This window comes from Cyrtonyx montezumae, unplaced genomic scaffold, assembly GCF_038088225.1.
Source record: "Cyrtonyx montezumae isolate F1298 unplaced genomic scaffold, pur_monq_1.0 scaffold_10, whole genome shotgun sequence".
In the NCBI taxonomy this organism is placed as follows: Eukaryota; Metazoa; Chordata; class Aves; order Galliformes; family Odontophoridae; genus Cyrtonyx; species Cyrtonyx montezumae.
The window spans coordinates 25734719-25747309 of NW_027071826.1; positions in this window are offsets into that span (position 1 = coordinate 25734719).

Below are 12591 nucleotides of genomic sequence, written 5' to 3' on the forward strand. Positions count from 1 at the left end.
TACGTAACAACTTTATTTGTAAGTCTGTAAAGGTAGAAGGTGCCTTAAACATCACTGAGTCTGACTTCCTATAGACAGTAATTATTTGAGGGAAACAGCTCTGCCAAGTTCACATTTCATTTGAAAATCTGATTTGCACACTGTTGAAAATGCTCACTTGATTTTTATGAGATGTCTGGATTGCATAGCTGAAAAATTTACCATAATTTCTGTCTCTTTTTGTTAAGTATTTACTATAGCAAGGATAGATATTTTCTTAGTTCACATTTTCTTTGAAAAAATATTTGCAGAGAGTTCATAACATGCAAATATTTTCACTGTCCATACATCAGAAGGAGTTTTCAGCTTCACAGTTTATGCTTCATCATTAAAACATAGAGATTAAAACTGAATATTAACCTGCTTAATTGTTCTTATACCACACCAGATACTGATAAAGTATCCTATTGTTCAAAGACCACCATAGAACCATTGCACAACAAGATGGGTTACTGACTGGTACTTGCTGAAGTAGAATATTATTTTAAAGAGGTGTTCATGCAGGATTTGTTGTGTGAAAGACAATGGTGTGGGAATTAAGTCTGAGTAAAATAATTAACTTTTCTTAGCTTTGTGGAGCTGCCAGGAATGTGTTTGGGATGGTAGCAGTAATAGGAAGTGTTACTTTTTGCACAGAATGGACAGGAGCTGGTATGCTGACCTCTCCTGGTGTTTAGCACTGAGCCTGTTTCTCACTGTGAGATGAACCTCTGGATTTGAACAACCATTCTGGAAAATCTTGCAGTTGTTCAACTTCACTTGGTCACAGCTAGACAGTTCAAAGAAGCACAGAAAATAATTGGCCATTCATCAGCTTCAAGGTTTTGACAGAGGCTGGTTTTTATTATTATTATTATTATTATTATTATTATTATTATTATTATTATTACTACTACTACTACTACTACTACTATTATTATTATTATTTTTGTTTGTTTCCAATAACTCTGACATTAGCAAAACAAATTTAACAAGTGGAAAAGTGTGGAATAGCTTAGCCACTGTTTTCAGTTCCTGAAGTTAGTGTAGAGGCCTAGACGTATGCAAGCTGTTCTGTCTGAAGCATATGGCCTGGTGTGCTGCTTTTACAGATCCAGCGTATTTTGCATTTTTTTACAGCGTGACATATGGGCTTTCTTTCAGATTTTTAATGACTTGTTGTAAGGAAATCTCTGCATCCGTTGTCCCGCCCCGCTAGGGCCTGGGAGCCTGGGTGAACCAGAAAAACAGAAACTCATGGCTCCTTGAAAAAAAGTAACTACAATTGTTGCACCACCACTAAGCAATTAACAGGCGCTGTCCTGGGCTGTTAACGTATGAGAAGGCTAAATATCCTCCCATCACATTGTCTGCCACTGCCAGTATTGCTTCTCCTTTGCTTCCTCGGTATAAACAGTGCCATAGAATTCAAGAAATAGTCAATGTGTGATCATCATCTTCAAGTCAAAAATCTCAAAGGAACTCTTGTAAGACAGCTGGGTAGATTTGCAGACTGTTCACAAGGTTTGAAGTTAAGATATGTAGGATTCAGCCCATTTGAAATCAGCCAAAAGGAGCTCACCCCTCAGAAGCTTGAATAGAGTTAGCAGGATATTTCTGCTTCTAGTTTTAAAATAGTTTTAAATGTGGTGATGGAGGACTCCCATAGAAAGTTATGATCATCAAAATAGTACCTGGATTTATTTGAAAAACTCTTGACTCCAGTGATGGTCAGTAGTACATATTTCGAGGCTTAACTGGGAGTTACTTTTTAACTTTGTAGCACAGTCCCTTTCATATATCTCAGAATTAGCTGCTGTGGTCAAGAATCACAATTTTAATAGCAGTTGATGGAATAATTTCCATTTTACATTTGAACAGTGCAATGCTTTGCACATCCTTGTGGTGTGAGAACTGAAAAGTTATGTTAAGAAGTTTTGTTGCACTGAGAACATATAAGACAACATTTTTAACAAAAAAAAAAAAAAAAGGAAATGGGAATACTTACATTAACAAACAGTTACATTGTGAACCGTCAGCTTTAGATTACTGGTAGAAGTGTGCTTAAAATAAAGAAAAATCTGATGTAGAAGTAAATATTGCTTTAATATCATACATTCTCCAGGTTCTAAATCCTGTTTCCCTGCTTTATGCTACTTCTGATCAATTGCACAATGAAAAGCAGCTGAGAAATTACTGCCAAAATCTTGTGTATCATGATATGTCATGAAAAGTAAGATTTTTCATGTTTTTAACCAGCTTGCTTCACAAAGAGTGAGCTTGAACCCTTTTTATGGTCTTTAATTGGTGAAAGAACATTTATCTAACATTTAATTCAAACTAATGAGGGTTTTAATGTGCCCTGTGTTATAGCCTTGTTCTAGAGTTATGCAGTAGTCATGCTTGGGAAGCACATCTGTTACTTGTGTTAGAGTGTGTTTACTGTCTGTCTGCAAGACTGTATATCTAAATGTATAAGGGATGGCCCTCAAGCAGTAGCACTTAAAATATCATGTCCATTTAGAGTTTAGGCTGGATTTTTGAGTGTTACAGAAGCAAGGATTGAAATTGAGAGGGCAAGGGAATACATCCATTCTTGTTCTCCCAGGGCATGTGTTCAGTCTTTACTTACATGGTTCTGTTTCTATTGTTGTCAACAACCATTCTGTAGTCTCATATGGAAGAAAAAAAAAAAGGTCTCTCTAAGACATGTGGTGACAGAAAGGAGGGAATTCAGGTGCATTTATTTCTACAGTAGAGTAACTGGAAGCACGAAAGACCCTGAGTAATCCTTCTAGAATGGAGTACTGTACAGACTCACTTATTTATTCATAAATCTACTTCCACAGTAAAACTTAACATGTATTCTGTTTCAGTATGTTGTGTGATAGTAATGGGAAAGTGTAAAAGAACTATGCAAAAAGAGAAAAAGCTGTAGCCCATATTTAAAAAAAATATATAGTAAATATATATATATCTTATTGAACTTTCTATTACTTTTGAGCTTTTCTGCTCATTTCCAAGTCTGCCCTTCCAGCAGCACAAATAACCAGAGATCTAGCTGAGATTTTATACAAGAAGGGATTTAATGTTCCTTGTCAACAATTGTAAAATTGTAAAAATTTGTTTCCTTGACAATACAAAAACTAGGTAAAAGATGCAGTGTTATAGGCTGTCTTGCAGAGGCATCAGTATATGAGAGAGGGTCTCTAAAAGTTGGCAGGTGTATTGAAGGAAGTTCACTCTTGTCCTCTTATTAATAATTTCTAAGACTATGTTAAGGGTCATTATCAAAGACAAGCTTATGTAAAAGCGCATAAACTGCATTTAACAGTTTTAAATGCCATTTTTACTCAATTGTAACTTAGAAAGTAATGTCATTAGGAAGTGTTTCTGTCAGCATTTCCTCTATAAACAGGGAGTTTTGAAGGGGATTCTTGGACTTTTAAGAAATACCTGAGAAAGATGGAGGGGAAAAATAAGACTGAAATATGTCTAACGATATAATGAATGTACTAGTTGTATTGCATCATCATAAAAATAGCATCTGTTCTTATGCTTTCATAGCTCTGAACCCTAGTGCAATAATAGCTCTACTAAGCATCTCACACGTCTCATTTTGAAGCTGGCAGATGATTCCTGTATCTCCTTGTCTTTCTGCTATTATATTTCAGTAGCTTAAAACTCTGTGATGAGAGTTAGAAATGTGACAGAGTTGAGAAGTTTGTTTAAAATGAAGGAATACAAAATATGGGGGGAAAGTACATGTTAGGTTGGAGTAAACTAAACTCAGCCAAAGATGGCTGTCAGTGGTTTATGGGCTGGTTTGTCCTGGTTCTGTGACTAATGGGGTGACAGACCCACACCACAGGAAAGGGGGAAAACGGAAAGGATAGGGAGATGGGCCTAAAAACAGATCAACACCAATGTTCTGAGGAGGAAACAAATTTGCTAAATAAGGTATTGGAATGAAAAATAATATAGTAGAACATAATATAATTGGAATTAAAGCTAATAAATAGAATAAAATGAGAGTGTGTGTCCAAAACTGAAGGTCTTACCCTCTAAAGCTGAAAGTGAGATGGCTAGGAAGCTTCCACTGATGAGATGCACAGTGAAAAGAGGAAGTCTTGGGACTTGCATGCAGTTTTATCTTTCCCTCTGGAATGCAAAGTCCTCTGGGGTATGAAGTTTTCTTCTGAGAGCCAGGTACCTGGAAATTTGGCGCTCCGTGGAATTGGAGCATTAACTTTTTAACTCCCAGTACCTTGCATGATGTTATGATGTGGAATACAAGTAATGGAAATCATAAAACCATAACATTTAACCCCTTATTTCACATCCCTACATCATGCTTTTATATATATATATATATATACACATGGAATTGCTGACTGTACAGACCTGAGTCCCTGGGCAAATACAGTTCCATAGAGAGGTTTTCCCAACATGCTCTTTACATGTACTACAGGAACCCTATTTCCCTCTACAGGATGTAGGGAGCTGGATTGGTTAGGAACATCTCGATTGATAGACCCTTGAGTGGTGACCAACCAGGTGGCTTCTGCCAAATGCTTCTCCAAATGCTTAAATGTTCTGCCACTCATTTCTTTCAACATAATGGGTTGTTAAAACTATATCGTACAATTTTTCCAGAAGCTCTTGCATGATAGGGGATATGATAAATCCACTCAGTGCCAGGATCTTTGGCTCAAGTATTAACAAGAGAATTTTTGAAATGAGTCCCATTCTCTGATTCTCTTCTTCCTGTAGTGCCGAGTTGCTACAGGACTTGTTTCTTGAGACCTAAGATGTTTTGGTTGCTATCATGGGGTACTGTATATGTTTCAAGCCACCCAGTGGCTTGCTCAGTCAAGTGCATTTTAAGTTGATGCAGAATTTATCACATAACCTTGTTGAACTTTTCATATACTTGTCTCCAAATTTCTGTTTCTTCGAAATTTTGATAGATTTTAGTTTTTCCAGTTTACTAGCCAGCAGTCTGAAGACTCTGTTACTGTAAGGCATGCTTTCCGAGTTTGCTGTTTTCTGTGCATGTCTCTCTGGGTAGTAGCTTTCCTTGCTGAGGGTAACTGTAGTATTTGGACATAGAAGAAATCCTCCCTTATTGCACGGTGTTGCTAAGTTCTTAACAAGGTTTTCAAAACAGTCTGCATTTCCTCAGGACTTCTGATTGGGAGTTCTGAAAATATTAATTCTGTAATGGGTATTTACTCATTAGCTTAAAGTAAAACACTGGTAACAACTACTTGGGTTATGAAAGCAATCAATTTCTGCATTAGTTCTGAGGTCAGTCTCTGCCAGGCTCAGACTCAGTGTTTTTGCTGACTTCTAGAGATTTGCCAAGTGGTTATCATACTGAAGGAAAAGACTGACAAAAATCTTCAAGTCCAGAGACAAAAGAAAAAAAAAAGAATTGGGTGAGAGATGTTGTTTTTTATTTCAATTGGGCTAATATTGTGACACATAGGAGTATCCATACATCAGTAAGAATGTTATATGCACGTAGGCTTAACTTATTTTTTGTTTAAGCCATTTGGTGTAGGCTTAAAAAAAAGATAATGCTGAAAATAATAAAAAAGATAAGGAAATTTAAGAAGTATATAAAGAAAAAATAATCTGATTTTTAAGACTGATTGACTTGCATTTAGAATAGATTAATACGAGCATTAATACTCATGAATAATGAGCTGCTCTATCTACTTTTGCTGGTCCCCAAAATTCAGAAACAGGTTTTCAAAGCCGCTGAGAACCACATCTTCTACTAATATCAGTGCTATGCCCTTCTTATCTTGTAGAAGTTGGAATCAAGTATGGTTTCAAAGTTTCCAAATATATGGGAAAAAAAAGTCTCTCACACATAAGTAAATAGAATTCCATTTGTATATCAGAAAAATCTGAGGAAAGTTGTCTGAATGGAAAGCAGCAAAGAAATGTCATATAAACAATGTGACAAGAGTACAAAAAATATACAAAGAAAATAATACTTAAAATTAAATAGTCTTTTCTAAGCAAACCATTCAAATCTAGCTTTGTTCCCAATTTATTTGTAAGGGAGGATATGTTATCAATTGTACAGAAAATACTGAAACTTTGAAATTAAACCCTTAGACTGGTTTGTAGTCATAACTAGCACAGGGATAGCAGAGTTCTCAGCAGTCTGTGATTGGCACCAACTGCTCTTGTCTTAAGCCATTTCCCTCTCCCTAGCTGTAAGTTTGTTTTTTGTATGTGGGACAGTATCAACAAGAATAACTTAAAGTAGTTTATAGAGAATATCTCCTGGCATAGGTCTATTAAGAAGGTCTATTAATTGGCCTGAATCAAGCAAAATATAAATTTTAATTTAAACCTTGATTGCCTGTATACCAAAGGTTACTGTCATAATTCTTGCTTCTTTTCTTCACTAAAAAACATTCCAGACTTAAAAAAATTTCATTATTTCCCTCCACTAACAACCCTGGGAATAGAGCATCTGTCTCAGACTTTGTTTCTTGGTCTTTGGCAATTTCTTGCTTTTCTGTACTATCCACGGTTGGCAGATTGGGCACTGAAAGCATGGGACAGCTGTTTTCATTCCTCTTCTTGGCACTATAGATTAGATATAAATTCATAAATTAAACATGCTCAGGACTGCTCTTGGCACTGAGGCCAGCTGGAATGGAGCATCCCATATCCATGCTATTACGCTACTTCCCTCTTCAACAATGGTGACATAATCCAAACTGCCTAATAGGTGCAGCTCTTGGCCTGCTGTAGCTCCCAGCTGTGTACAGCAATTGTCTGGGAGAGTCATAGCCAACCCTGAAGCCAGAAGTGCACCAGAGACTTTTTAACAATGTGTATGATTATGTTCCAATTGCTGGAAATATTCCCTGCATGATTCTGATGTAAATGCAGTTACATCATTCTTTACCAGAGAGAAACAGCAATTTCAAGGAATGTCTTGTGACAACCCCCTATTCCATTAATTGGCATCCTACAGTTGTACATTTGCATCTGTTGAGCACTATTTTTTTTGAGAAACTACTAGCAAAATGTACACTTTTTTTTTTTTATTCCTGCAACTTGTGTCATCAAATGTATGTCTGGATATTTGTGTCTCCGATGAGAAAAATGTGAAATTATGTGAATTATGTGGTTGAGACTTATAAGTACTAAGCATTTTTGTATTTCATTCCCCTCAAGACTGAGAGTTTGTTTCATTAGTTTCAGCTAGTTATGCAATTTCACAGCTTGTGCAAAAAAATGGGTAATATTAACTAGCAATTTGATTTTGTTTTAGAAAAAGTATTGCAAAGCACTTGAAACCTGCTGCCAGGTTACTTCAATGAGCAGAAAAAAATTGCTCATAGAATTAAAAAGTATTGAAAAGATTAAGATCTAGCCTTGAAAAACACGAGTCAGCATGTTTTTAATTTATTATGAAATTTGGGGAAATATTCTTAAAAGAAAATTTATTCTAGAGCAGGATATTTCAACAAGAATGTGTGTCAATTAAAAAAAATCTGTGATAAACTTAAAATAGATTTATACTGCTTTGAACAGTATAAGGAATTAACACTGTCTTAAAAGCATGTTTTCTGCAGAATTGATTAAACCTTTCAACCTCTTTTGTAGAATTGAGAATAGCAAATTTTAATCTCAGTTACACTGGTGTGAACAGAAAGAAATTTCTTGGAAGACATCAGAGTTACACCTAATACATACTAGTATAATTGAGAGCAAAATTGAGCATACACAATCATGATCTGAAAGAAAAAGCCAGCTGGCCTTCATCTGGGAACACTAAAACACTGCTTGCTAGGCAGTCTAATCAGTGGCACCTCAAGCACTGATTGGAATTTTTATATGTTCATTAATATTATGTTGCTTTTTCATTCTCTTCCCATTTGTATTTTGGAAGTTTCTTCTCTAATTGGCACAAGTAGATTACTACTGTTTTTGTATGATTATTTTAATCTCACATACACATACAGCAGATAGAGAGAGGATGGTGCAAATAAGCCAACTGTTGCTTGACAAGTGTACTAACACATTTTAGTATACTTTAACAAAAAGATAAAAGATTTCCTAGAAAGTATTCATTAACACATAAGAGCAGAAGTCATATTTGATTTCCGAAGGAGCAAAGGCTTAAAAATAAGGGACATGATGCATCTCATAGAACATTAATAACTTCTGTTCCTGTGCAATCTGAAGTTGGATAATTATGCTCCAGCAAATTCTATTTTGAATGCATTCTCATGCTAAATAAGGTCTCTTCCATCTTCTTCATTGTCTTATTTTATTACTGGTAATCTTTCCCTAGCTCTGTACTTTGCAGAAAAGACATGCTATCTCATATCTCTTGCCTCAGGACGTGAAAATATAAGGTGAGGTTTTTGAGTGTTTGAAATAAAAAGTATTGTAGAATCACAGAATGCTTTGGGTTGGAAGGGACAACAAGGATCTTCAAGTTCTAATCCCCCTGCCACAGGCAGGGCCACCAACCTCCAGATCTGGTACTGGATCAGATTGCCCAGGGCCCCATACAACCTCGTCTTGAATACCTCCAGGAATGGAGCATCCACAGCCTCTCTGAACAGCCTGTTCCAGTACATCACCATTCTCTCTGTGAAGAACTTATCCTGATATCCAATCCAAATATTTCCTCTTTGAGCTTAAAATCATTCCCCTCTTGTATTATAACTATCTACCCTTTTTAAAAAGTTGATTTCGCTCCTTTTTATAATCCTCTTTTAAATACTGGAAGGATCCAGTGAGGTCTCCTTGCAGCCTTCCCTTCTGCAGGCTGAACATGCCCAGCTCCCTCAGCCTGTCCTTGTAGGGGAAGTGCTGCAGTCCTCTGATCCTCTTTGCAGCCCTCCTCTGAACGCTCTCCAGCAGCTCCACTTTCCTGTACTGGGGGGCCTCAGACCTGGATGCAGTACTGCAGATGGGGCCACACGAGGGCAGAGTAGAGAGGGACAATCACTTCCAGGTCCCTGCTGGCTACTGCTGCCACCCCTATTCTGATGTAGCCCAGGACACCATTGGCATAGTATAAGCAAAATCAACGCCAATGTTGTTTCCTGAAGTGTAAGCCCAACAAATTAACTCATCCTTCTGTTTTGGGCCTTAAAAGATGTTGGATAGGAGTATGAATTCTCACAAGAACAAACACAGAAGCAGCTATAATTCGATAGTAAAACGGACTCTCAATTTAGTCTAAATGGAATCTCACTTCATCTAACACCATGTTCTGGATGTTCATTCAAATAATATGATTTGTTCAGCTTTCTTCAATATGCCCTAAATCTTCCCGAGTACAATTTCACTCACTGCAGCTACCGTTTTTTCTGTTTTCCAAGTGGAGATCAGTGGAGTTATGCCATAGATGTTACTAACTTTATTATGTTTATATTGCAAAACAGATCTATGAAAGATAAATCAATAAATTCCTTACTTGCATGACCCCATAAAACTCCTTTACCAATTTTTCTACGCAGTAAACAAGTAACAGATATGTGTTGATTTACAAAACAAATCAAGAACAGAGTTGCATAAATAATGCATAGCATAGATGTCTTTTATCAGTTTGCTCAAATGAACATTATGTATTTGCTAAGAAACGAGTATGTTCTTGACATCAATGAAAACTTTTTTCTTCTTCATTAATATTCAGTCTTGACAGAAAAAGAGGAAACAGGATGCACTGAGAAGTCAAAGGGCAGAAACTTGTTTAAGCAATTGTAACAATTACTTGTTTAAAACTTGTTTAAGCAATGAAAGAAGGTGGAAGGGAAAGGGGAAAGGCCAGCACAGGGTAGAGATTTGTGATAAGGTATTTCAAAAGCTGAGTTTGTCACTCTTTGCTGTTAGAGGACATAGATCTGTGCATGAGAATGACAGCTACTATATAAAGATTACAGACTTGAGAGATTGGTAGTTTGGGTTGATCACAGTGTTGAAAAAGCAGATTCCAATTTCTAGCAATACCAGGAAACGAGTCTGGTGCCCTCAGCAGTATGAAATCTGAGTGCTTTTTCAGTTGCCTTATATCTAAAGCTCTCCTTAGATATAAATCAAATGTTTTTGGGTAATACTAAGCAGTGTACATGTACATAGTTACTAAGTTGGTATACTTACAGATGTGACCTTTTTCTACTGGTTTGTTACTTGCCATTTCCTAATAAGAATTCATATGTACAGCAGTAGTTTGTGAGTGGAAGGGAATGTGGTGACAAGGTGATATGGATACACAGATTCTGGATTTCCAAACTATATTAAGTCTAAGCGGTTTGGGACAATGCAGCATGAGCAAAAGACTGTGAAAAACACTCACCAAAATCAAGGTCACACAGCTCGTTACTGGTAGAATTCAGAGTTGTACTTGTGTACTCTGTGAGTTGAAGAGTCAACTGAAGTATAAAACTTTAGAAATTGACACAAGTAAAACAAAAACTTTGCTACTTATAATTTCTGCAGAAAGCAAATTAAAATATTTGAGAACACAGTTGAAATGGAAACATCTAATCAGAAATCATCAAAATGTTTGCAAGTAATTGCTCACTATTCATGTAGTCAATATTCTTGTCAACTATTCAATTTTATCAGGCTACTTTCTTTTAATCCAGTTGGATCAAAGAAAATTTATTGACACCAATATGCAATGCAAGACATTTTAACCTTGTACCTCAAAGCTTTATTTTATAAAAAAAAAAATGTATTTTCTGATTAAAATATTCTTACAGTAAATATTACATAGATTATGTTTTGAGTTACAAAAGAACAATCTGCTCATTTGAAATTCAGAAAACACTCAGATTATGCTTTCAGGTGGCAAAAGCTCCAGGGTTCCCTGGCTGTCTTTTGTGTGACAGTCTTGAAGAGTGCTAAGGGCTGGCAGATGCTTGTCAAACATTCATGTAAACACTGCTGTCAAAACTGTGTTTTCTGGTACTGGCTCCACACAAGAGGTCAGCATGGAACAGAATTAAAGGAAAGTGAAAGACACAAATGTCAGCTTTTGTAATATTACAGGATTCACTGGTTTCTTCAGTAAACTATAAGTGCTAGTAAAGATAAAGATTCAGAAATTAAGGATTATGGGTAGAATTTTTAAAAGTGCTTACTCTCTTTTCAGAGCACATCTGATTAAAATGTAATTTGTCCCAAGCTACTTACTTACTGTTTTTCTCCTTCAAAATCTAACAATAAATGTTCAAACTTAAAAAATCAACTTGCACTCCAAAATCTGACCGTAGGCATGTGGATCATACTTTATTAATATACTATTATTACAGATGATAATACCTATTTTTTAATTCTTTTTTTTTTGTTTGTTTTTGTATGTCAAAAGATAGGTGATGAAGAATAAATAATGGGATAATTCCTAAGGCATTGAAGCCGCTGGCAAAGCTTATTTAGGTACTCTAGATTTAGAACCACAAAAGAACTCCTTCACTGTGCAGGGAAGCACTGTAATGTTCTCTGTTTAGTAGCAGAAATCATAGTGCCACTGCTAAGTAAGCTCAAGTTAAAAAAACTTCTGTCCTCAGATAAAAACTGGATGAGCTGTCCACTGGCAAACCAAGTATTTGAAATTGTCTAGAAGAATCATTTACTTTGAGACTCCTAGAGTCCAGTACTCTGTGTGTCTTTCTGTGCTGAGAATTTCTCAATTCCAGAATTTTCATGTAAAATAGGAATATATGAGACTGAAAATATTGTCCTGTTTACAGTAATATTATGCAGAATGTTCACACGATCCTAATGGTATTCATATCTACTGCTTCCTAAATACATATTCCAGTTCTCAGGTATTAGTATATCCCTGTAGTTCAAGTCATTCTGAATTTAGTTGACATTGTTATTAGTAATTGGACTAGGCAGTTAGTTAGAAAATAACTCTGAAGTGGATTTAATGTAAAATAGATTTTTGAAATATGCACCTGAACTCACTTTGACTTCAGTGACTTTTGAATGAAGTTGTTTTCATGTTTCTGAGAGTATTTGTAAACAGAGATGGGTGGAATTCAGAATCAGGCCAAGGAGAAAACAGTGACAATCTCTGTAGATTCATTTTCTATTTTCTTTCTGCAATGAACTAATTGAAATTCTTTATTCTTGCTTCTTTAATGTGTTTACTGATCATTAAATAGTGATTTTCTTTTTTCTTCGACTATTAACTCTGTGTGGTAACATATTTATGGGATGGCTATATGATTTATTAATATAACATCCACAGGCAGCAACTGCTGACATATATTGAGGTAATAGTAATCATTTGTGTCTGACCTCAAGAGGTGAAAGGTTGCTCAGAGGTGAAAAGATAATTTTTTTTTAGTATTTCAATAGTTCTGTGTTATAGCCTTTACTCTTCACTGCACAAACATTTATCCAACCCTCTGAAACTACAAACCTTGTTGAAGGGGCATAGTGGTAAACTAAACAATGTATACCCACTTTACTAGTCTTATAATACAAAACTTTTTTCTTACATCCAGTCTAAATCTCCCCTTTGTTAGTATGAAGCCATTTCCCCTTGTCCTATCACAGCAGACTCAG